Here is a 10,438-nt window from a genome sequence, read left to right as displayed (position 1 = left end):
GGTGAACCTGCATTCCTCTGTAATCAGTTGCCACAGCAAGCTAAGATTGCTTTGAGCGAAGCTGATAAATATTTTATTTGCCAGTCAGGAATGCAAAATGTGAAATAGGAAGGACTGGGGAATGTATGATCTACTTGGGAAAACCATATTAATGGGCTTGAGGTATAAAGCAACAGCCGACTCCAAAACTCTCAGTTATCAACAGCTGAGTAGATAATAGCTGTGTGCTCTAAAACAAGGAAGTTGTTCAATTCTGTGAGTTGTCAGCCTTGCTGTGCAAGGTAGTACAACGAGCTTGTAAAGGTAAGGTTCATGTGGCTTGCTGCTTCAGGTAGCAACAGGAAACTTTATTAAAAATGCTCTTTAGTTGGGCAGCTGCTTTAAAAGCAGTTGACCAAAAAATACAGTAAGTAGGCTTGAATTATTTGTGAAGGCACTATTCGTTGTTGGGATAAGAAAAGGGTAAGGGAAAAAGAGGGGTAGGGAGGGTTGTCTCCGTCGGGAGACCAGGAGAGGTCTTTACCTAGTCGCTGTCTCACAGTCATGCTTTGTCCTGCCCCAGTTTTAGGTTAAAAGTTTTGAACTGTGCTTTCCTTGAGATACAGTGTGTTTTGTTTGCTAGGTGTTTGTGAATTTTTGTAGGATGATGAAAAAAATTGCCTAACAGGGATGTAAAGGTATAAATGTTTGGATTTTCTTGGTCTAAAGCATTCGCTGTTTAAGCACTGATGGAAAACAGAAAGCATAGGTTGTTTGCAAGATAGAACATGTCCTGTCACATATTTATAATACTTTTTCCTCACTCTGTATAGGAATTTCTTTTAAAATATGGCCATGCAGAGATGAGAAAAATTGCTAGCTGTTTTGGGTAGCAGTGCTGTTCTCCTCTTTTGCTTTGTCTTTCCTTTTCTTTGCGCAAGAAGGTTGCAGGAGAGCGATAGGCAGTTAGTGGCACTGCAGACAACTCCATCTTCCTGGAAGATATAAATTGATGTGATCCTGGGCGTTTTGAAGTCTCTGCAACAAGCAAACAAAAAAAAAAAGTGTACTTTAGTGAGTTTAGAATACAAACTTGTCAGCTAATCCTAAACAGGGAGGGAGATGAGGGAGCAGAAAACTGCTCTTTTCATTAGCCTTGTTTACAAAATGCAGATGTTCTTACGGCTGGCCCTGCATGTTCTCTGTTTGCTCTGCTTGCAGCCTTGCAAAACAGTGAGCTGTAAACGCTCTTGAAGCTGCTCTCCCACTGCCCCTTCACATGGCAGATGAAAGACAAATAGATATATCCTCAGGTTTGCTAATCTGAACATGTAAACTCCCAAGTTATGGTCAAAGTAGCAGGAGGTGCTTTAATTTCATCACGTTGTTTAGCTTCTGGCTATGAGTTGCAAGGCTTTTTTGCGACATGTTTTCAAGCTCTTTCCTGTAGCTCGAGAGAGAGAACTTCCTTCATAATTAAGTCAAATAAAATGCTGAGTTTGGAGAGAGTATTAGACAGAGTCATCTGATTTTGGGTGGCTTTGAACAGTCCCAGAGGATAAATGGAATGTAACCATTTATCTAAAAGGAATTATTTTACATCTTTACAGCTCTGAGTTAGGCTATTGGTTTTTATTAGCCCTTTCTATCGTTGACTGCTAATTCCTTTCCTTCAGCAGAAGGATGGCTGGGCTTAGGCTATACTGCCACCTTGTCTTTCCTCAGTAACGTTCTGTGGTTAGCTGCATGATTTCTAGTGTTCTGTTCTACGTCCCATTGGGGCCATTTCGTGGCTGCAAGCTTTATAACATAGGAAGTTGTCCATCATCTTTGAGGAGGTGTATTTTAAAAGCCTGTGGCAGAGCATGGGTTGTAAGTGCTTGAAGCAGGAATGTATAGGAAACAGTTCCAGAAGGATCAAGTGTCAGAGTCTAGACTAAAAATTGGGATGTGATTCTAAGGAGCACTTAGTATGACACAATTTTATAAGACTCTTTTTCTGAAATCTGTACATTTCTCCAAGAAATGGAGAAACATATATACACACACACGCGCGCGCGCACACACACGTATTTTGTAAATATATGTACAAAGTCTTCTTGCGGCCAGTGATGAAACTTCTCAGATATTAATGGAAGGCAGTTCTGTATTATTTTAAGAAGCAGATTCAGAATTGTGATCGTCAATGGAAAATCCTAGATAACTCTGCAGAACTTGAATTTGGTTTTGTCTGATATGGGATTGGGAGTTCTGTTCAAAATCTAGCGTGTAATTAAAAATCGCCTAATAAACTCCTGGCGTTTCCCCCTCAACCTAGTATGAATAGTAGGAAAAAAACCTCTTTTATCATCAGTCTTGATAACTGCTGCTTGCCTCATTCTGAAGTTGATGAAAACAGAAAATATTTTATCTAACAGCTGGGTAGATTAGAAGACTTTAGCAGCAGTGAGGAACATATTATCATCTTTTGATAGCGGGAGACATTCTGATATTTGATACATGTTGATACATGTGTGTATATATATAAAGGCAACTATTAAAAATATGATGGTATGTTACAGTCCGGAACATGTGCAAGAAGCACTGTTGGTGGCTTTATTTTATGTCTGAGTATTTCAAATGAGCATCATGGAGCCAATGTTCCTAACTCTTCCAAAATCTTCACAATTTTATGGTTACATGTGTGGATGAAGTAGTCTCTAAGTGGAAACACAAAGCTAGGGTGGAAACTTCATCAGTGCAGGCTGCACATGCCCATTACACCAGTTTTCCAATGTGTTTGTTTTGCTTGTTGAAGGATCTGTTTTCCAGTGAATGTTGCAGTTTCAAGACAGTGGCGCTGCCTTTGAAATCTGTGCTAGGCAGGAGATTGAAAATGTGTTCAGCTCTTTGCCAGAAACTCTTGCTGGSTCTTGCTGTAGAAGTAAAGAGCACCGTAACAAACAGTTTCTAAGGTGTTAATTYTGAATTCATTTACCTATAACATGTTGTCAGCTTTTAAAATATTTTAAAAAATGCTTTGACAGTTGTGTGATAGGTCATGATCCATGTTCATTTTGGAAGGGGAAAAGAAGTGGCAAGTTTACAAGATGCCGTTAGTGGCATCATCAGAAATAGATTTGCAGTGTTAAGTTTTTAATCTACTGCTCTATCGTTCTTTCTACAGATTTGTTCTGTTTCTTTCCTGCCTTTTCAAAGAATGACTTAATTCTTTTACTCTAAACAAAGATGATGGAATGTCTTGCTTTAAGGTGCAATAACATCAAAACTGTTGAAAATGAAATGTTTGGGAACTGCTTTATGTCTTATTTCTGATGCTGCTTTGACATGAAAATCATAACGTGTTAAGTCAGAGGCAAACACTGTAGACAGATTTCTTACTAGACTGGTTAATATGGGAAAAAATTTCTTTGGACATGCAGCTGCTTTGGAAAGCTTTTTTTTTTTTAAAAAAAAAAGGTAAGAGTAAAGAGTAAACTGTATTCTTTTTTTTATTTTATTTTATAGGCAATTGTGTTGCATAACTTATTAAGTGAGATACGGTATTTTGATATAGATTGGCAGTTTTTTCAACGTAGGGATTTCTTAAAATGTTCCCAGTCAGCAAAACTGTGTTGCAGGGGGAAACACAATATACGTGGAATAGATGCATTTCTGTCATTCTTGGCAAAGTCATTACTCTGGCTTCTAAAAAGTGAACTTGTAGTTTTACCCTAGAAAAGTAGAGTTTAGCACTGCCCTGCCCATCTAGTGTGCAGCATAATGCTGGTAGGAGATAATCCCTGCTTTATTTAAAGGGTTTGCCCTAATGTGTGTTGGGGTTTAGTAAGACTAGCACAGACTGATCGCAATCAGGCAGTTTAGAAGCTAGGTATGGGTATAGCAGAACAGTAACGTTTCCACTTCAGCTGTATATTTTGGGTCCATCTCTTAGGGTCTGTACAAATTTTTAGAGTGAGGTTTTGGATGATTGTTTTGCTCTTCTTCACTGAATCTGTAATAGAGCTGATAAAATTTCTGTCTGATTATCACAGTTTTAGCTGTCAGTGATGTTTGTGTGCTAGAACTTATCGCAGGTTTGTTCTCCCCTGCCATTCAGTAGTTTTATGAAGCAGTTTATTGCCYACTAACAGAATAAGATCTTCTTGTATATAAATTTCAGTGCTGTTGTGAACTTGGAGTTTGGGGTTTCAGAATAATTTTAGTAGCTTTGCTTGGTAAAACTCAGTGGTAAGTGCTTATTTGTTTGGTTTTGAAAATTTGGATATAAACTGCTCAAACTAATGGCATCAGTTGGTTACCTGAGGGGTGTAGGTGTAGATGCAGCTTCATCTTTAATATTTATCCTGAGGCAGCTAACTGTACAAAGACATATGCTGATATATACCTCAGTCTACCTAGAACAATATGAGAGATGGATGATTGGGTACTGAAATGCCCRTCTTCCCTTTTGACTCAGCTTTCCCTGTTCATTGCTAATGTTAATGTTAAATGATGCCATCATGAGGAGCTTAAACTTCAACTTTGAACATGCAGATTCTAGTTGCAGTTCGTGCAGTCGTGTTTGTAGCCCCAAAAGGCTTTATTTGGTGATAAATCCTGGCTTTTCTTACGAGCAGGTGGTTTCTTTTATGCTGCAGTTGTGGTTAAAGTAGAAGTAGGCGATAGAGGAAACCATAGAGTTCCTGAATTCTTCAATTCACACAGTGCAGGAAATGGGTCAACAAGCCACTACTGCAGTGAACATACTGTTTTAAGATATGATTTCTTAAAAGATATTTAAACAATGCAGATACTGCATAGATCTCTTAAATGAGCAATAAAAGCTTCTGAAATTTAGAAAGGAGCCTTCGAAGGCTCTGTCAGGTTCTCATCTTTATTTTATAGTGTTTGAATTGTGTAGGGAGTTCTCTGCTATGACTTCAGCTGCTTTTCATTAGCTCTTGTCCCCTGACTCATCCTGCATACAGTAGATGGTATCTCTGTACTGGTGCTAATCCGGTATCTAAGGTCTAACAGTAATCCCTCTCACCGGGTAAGGGAAAACATTGGGAAAACATCCTGTGATGACTTAATTGCACAATTTAATTTTATTTACATAAAACAGCATCAGAGAAGTGGTGTGACTAGAGTTGCAGACTTTAGGCTTGAGCAGTTGCTGTACAGGAGCTCAGAAGTTGGATTAAATCATGTCAAGATAGTACTGAAAGTGATGGTCCATACTTTTTTTTTCACTATAGGCTTTTCCAGCATTTAATTATTGTTAGGATGTCCAATTTCAAGATTAACTTTTCAGATACCCGTTCTTGCTGGTGAGCATTATTACTGTCAGGCCGTGATAATTCTTTTTAAAGAACTTGCTAGAAGTTCTTAGACCCCCTTGCAGTCTCCTCTTTGACCAGATAACATACTGAGCTCTTCAAGCTTTGTGTCAGTAGAAGTTACCTGCTGCTTCCTACAGACCCTCATCTAGGCCCTTGCTCTGTCCTCTGCTGTAGCTTGCTCTGCTTCCATSTACTACTTGGTGACAAATCATTTAAAACGTGTTGCCTTGACTTCTGTATTTTGACTGTATAATCTTYATCACTCTGTGATATCAGCCTGTCCTGCTTTATTGCGAGCCAGTCCTTGAGCCCTCTTCAGTTGTAATAGCAAAGGCTGTTCATATACCTGAAGTTAATCACCTGCTTTAGGGCTTAGCAGGTAGAAGCCTCAGATGGCCGAGTGTGATCCTAGCAATCCTATCCTGATGCCAGTCAAGTCCAATGCCAGAATCAGAAGTTGGGCTTCTTTCCTCCTTCGCCTTCCTCTGTGATTCTACTGAATGGAGAGTTCAGATCAGTTAGTTTCTTCTTGAAAGGCYGTTGCAGCTGGAATTAACCAGAGACACAAAGTGCAGAGAAGACTTGCAAAGCCTAATCTGAATTTCAATGTTAAGTGCTATTTAAGCAGCTCGCCTCTTATAGYGGCGTGGGGATTTTTTTAAATTTATGCAGCTGAATATATTAGACCTTGTTCTAACAGAGAATGTCTACTGAGCAGTAAGTAGGTTCCTGATTTCTAAACTTAGGAAGAATCCAGTTTGCCTACTTACTTTTGTTGCCTTTGCATGTAAATTAAAAGTTTAGGCTCTGATTTTGTGAAGACTAGCGTAGGAAAGAGTATTAGGAATTACTTTTGAGCTGTTTTTTGTTTTTAAATTGAGACTGCTTTTTTGCCTCATAACTACCTATATTGAAACCAAAATGCTTTCCAGTGTCTTCTAAATAAGCAAATAAAGATATTATCATATATGCAGTCTAGCCTCAAGGTTTATTTATGGATGAACTCCAGCATAACACCAGCTAAATAGAAGTATTTCACCAGGGAAAGACTGGTGTGTGTGTGTGTGTGTGTGTGTGTATATATTTTCCCTTAATCTCTTTTGCACTACCTTTCATAAGTGTTTGGCTTACAGTGTATCCAGGAAAGTATGTTAGAGGTATTCTTATACCTGTTTTTGAAAGTATACCCTCCAAACCATGTGTCTATAACTTTTATTTCTTAATGTACTCATTTTTATGTGAAGAATGTCGCTGTTGCTGAAAACCTTAAGGCAGTAGCTAGAACGGTTGAAACTTGGCTCATGTATTTTTTCGGTAACAACTTATTATCTCAGAATGCTTTACTATAGTTATTTATGACAGCTAAATAGTTCTGCTGTGTTAGAATGAATCACTGATGATAGTCTATGGAAGTAACTGTAAGAGAAATTATTATTTTTTAATAATTTTAAATTTAATTTTGAGATGAAAATTTTCTGTTACAATGATATTACTGTCTGTCTTAAGGGTGACAGTTGGAAAACTTGCACCTACTGATTTGGATGTGGTGGTATGCACGTATGTGCACAGGAACTTTCAGCATAGATAGCGACCTCTTTTATAGCTTTTAGTTAGAAAATATTGTAGCAGCAGGTTATCTTTTCATGGATTTTTACACCATAGACTATAATGCTTCATCTAAGACTTTTGATATTTCATCTGCTCAATATTTATTGKCAAATTGTTTTTTCAAAGTCTACTTTTATATTCCAAATTATTGTTTATGGATACAATTCACTATCAAGATGTGGCTGATAATCTCTGTCAGGAAAAAATGATGGAGACTACCATAAATAAGGAGCAAATGATGAAAATGAAGCTTACTTCTTGGTTGGTCCTTTAGTAGAGGCCTGGGGTTTGCATGGAAATTTGCCCATGTGATATTGTGACGAAATAACTTGTAGGACTCTCATGTAACACATCAGAATTGAATTGTATATTAACAGTGAGACTTCTAGTATCATTTTGGGAGCATAGTAAAGAGGAAGCATTTTCTCTACATAAGGTAGAGAAGGAAACTAGTTTTCATAAGTATTGAGTACTGTTCTGTTCAGTAAAGCTGCCTGGATTATTTTGCCCTCATTAAGAATCAATGAGCAATATGGCTACAACGTGTCTGAAATGTTGTGAGATACATGGGAAGAAGAATGAAAATACAGATTCCTTCAAAAAAAACTCAAAAGTTTGTTAAGATGGGATATCATTTTAACTAGCAAATACAGAAAGCTGATGCATGCTGCAGAGCACCTCTGTTGGCTGTGTTGGAACTGTGTACTGAGGCAGAACCACGTCTAATAMTCAGTACTACTTTTTATTTCCACTCAGTTTATTTTCTATCTTTTAAATAAAATAATAAGTAGCCATGAAATGTAACTGTGTTTCTGAAAGAAGGTATGGGAGATAACAGTAGTACTAACAACATAATAATTGAACCCTTTCTTGTCACGTAGTGTGTCTCAGGTAACGAAAGTGAGTGAGTAGTGCTTTCCTTTGTAAATACTATAGAATGGATAGAAATTTATTAGCTTTTAAACAAAACAACGGGGAGCTGGCAATTTTCAGTCATATAAATATGAGAAGCCTCAAAAAGCCCTTAGGGCACAGTAGCTCCTTTCTAGAAAAAGCAGGAGTGCACAGGATTCCAGGAGGAGAAATGTCCCTATTTAATGAAATGGTAGCAACGAATGACTTTATATTTAAAAAAAAAAAAAAAAAAAAAAGGTATGTTTATATGTGTGTAATGTTAAAAGCAAACTCTTGAGTATGTAAGCAGAAAAGCTGTTGATTTAATTGCTTGGTAGCACGTGTGTTAATGAGCCTAACAGTTTTGTTACTGAGAATTCCAAAGTGAGTCATAAAGGTAGGAAAGGCTGGCATGGAAAAGGACTTTTAAAAGTCAGTCTTCAATACGAAAGATGAGGAAAAGACRTTTTTGTTCTGTCTCACTGATGACTAATGGTGACGGAAGTCAGGCATAACCAGTCTTGCTTAGAAATACACTTAGAAGATACGAACTTCTTTTGCTGGATGCATTTGTTGCTCATGTAAGTTTGTGATTTGATCATGGATTCTATGCATTTGTGTTACCTTTGTGTGAAAGTACCTTTTAAAGTCAAAACAACAGTTAACTTTCTGTATTTGAGATGCTTATTTTAGGAAAGCGAAAGTGATTGGTAATTGATTGGCATCAGGTCTTGCCTGTGATCTCAGCGCCCCTTTGCCTAGCCAAAAGCAATTGCAATTGCAGGTTGCTTTATAGGTGTTTTTTTTTTTTCCCCCATGTCCTGTCTGGGAAGAAAAAGATTAAAAGAGTAAATAATGTGCTAGTAATTCACAGGGSCGACTCTTTTATTCTCTTTGTTTCCCTTGAATAGGGATTCACAAAGTAGTTTTGTTTACAGACATAGCGGGTGCTGCTTTAAGCTGGACATGCAAAATGACTTGACGTGCCACCTAGGAAGCGACTCCTTCAGGTCTCCTGGGTAGTAACGTTGGAGGAGGTGCAGCTGGGAACTGGAGAGGAGRCCCCCCTGGCAGTTCCCTGGGCACTTGATTAGGCCGTTTGAGCCCGGGTCGACTCATGTCTTTGCTGTCCGAATACTCAGCCGTTCATCCTGGTCTTGGCGGAGTGTCCATGATCAGCTGCTTCCATCAAGGACGGCCTTTGTGGAGGCTCTGGGCTGTGTGTAAAACTRTGAACAACTCCTCTTTAATCAATTCGATGCAACATGTAATGGTCTGAAACTGATAAAATCTAGCACTTCTGTGTTTCCATTTGTAAACTCAGTGCAAAAAGGTCATGTCCGAAAGATTTCATTTTTTATCATGAATCTCCTACTTACAATTCCAGGTTTTCTATAAAGCATGTGACCTAAATATATAAAGCAAATATTACTGTTAATAGCTATAATATAGTTATTAATAGATATATACAAATATATATATATACCCCAAACCAACTGCAACTCTGATCTAAAGCTAAGCACTTTTGATTCTTATACTTAGCAACAGTGCATGCGTAGACATTACTTTGGACTCTTGGATGCTTTCAATAGCTCCTCAGAGAGATTTGATAGAGACTCCAGTGAGCCTGGAATTACTTGTGCTACTATTTATTTGAAAAAAGTTTGAGACAGGCTAGGGTTAGAGGGCAAAATTCCCACTGGAGCTCCAGGCACRGCTCATCCTGGGCTTGTTCTGGCCTACTCCTTTGGCTGAGAGAGGGTCCCTGCCTTCTCCCAGCACCCGGGGGCTGACACTTGTGGGCATTGCTCCCCACTGATGGCACCTTAACACAGAAGAGACTGTCCTCTGCCAGCTGGTGAAGCTTTGAATCCTGCTGGCAATACGTTTCTTTCTCATCTAGTCACTGTCCCACAGTGAATAGTTTTCTACTTCAGTCTGTCAGTGAACTAATGGGTAGAGGCCTGTTTCTGCAAGTGAAAAATTCTTTTTAATCTCTGATGGTGAAAAGAGGAGAAGAAAAAATGGAATAATGTAGAGTAATTTGTGCTTTTACCTGATTTTTGAAGGAAGACAAAAAACGCTGAATGAATATCCAGTGTAAACCTTACTTGCTGTAAATGTAGAGCTTGTTGGAATAAAGGTTTCATGAACAGGAAAATTCCCAGGAGAAAAATGCAGTGTGCTGGCTAAATGAATGAGTCTGGGTAATTTACATATATAGTCTTGATTTTAGGAAAAACTGCAATAGCAAGTTATGAACTGTTTGGGTGTACAAATCCATGGGAGTCCCTGCTGAACACTTTAGGTGTCTGACTTCTGTGTTTCTATAGTTTTGTGTGTGAAAAACAAAGCTCTTTTAGCTGGTTCTAGGTACAGATTGTAAGTTAGGAAAATCGGACTGTCACACTGCTTGGCTCCCCTTCAAGGAGTTCTGTATCTCATAGCTTTGTGTGTGTTTCAGGCTTTGCTTTTTAAAGCAATTCTTGAATAGATTTGATAGCTTGGAACGTGAGTGTAAGTAGTTTTACTCCACGCTTGCTTTCTTCAGCTGCTAGCAAGGAAAAGCAGGCTCTGTTTTGAGGCCAGTGGAGAAATAATGTGGATTTGGGAGTCGCCYTGTGACATTGATC

General features: G+C 38.4%; 1 protein-coding gene across 1 annotated transcript in view; it reads left to right on the top strand.

The window, feature by feature from the left end:
* The first annotated feature begins 283 nt into the window (after positions 1-283).
* Positions 284-10,438, top strand: part of PTPN3 (protein tyrosine phosphatase, non-receptor type 3) — a 96,157-nt gene continuing 86,002 nt past the window's right edge. Inside the window, exon 1 of the mRNA XM_026041861.1 lies at positions 284-303. The gene's annotated coding sequence lies outside the window, so the exon portion shown is untranslated. The remainder of the gene's footprint in view (positions 304-10,438) is intronic.

This window comes from Nothoprocta perdicaria, unplaced genomic scaffold (genome assembly GCF_003342845.1).
Source record: "Nothoprocta perdicaria isolate Ctin4 unplaced genomic scaffold, notPer1 scaffold_297, whole genome shotgun sequence".
Classification (NCBI taxonomy): domain Eukaryota; kingdom Metazoa; phylum Chordata; class Aves; order Tinamiformes; family Tinamidae; genus Nothoprocta; species Nothoprocta perdicaria.
This window is presented reverse-complemented; position numbering and strand designations above follow the sequence as displayed.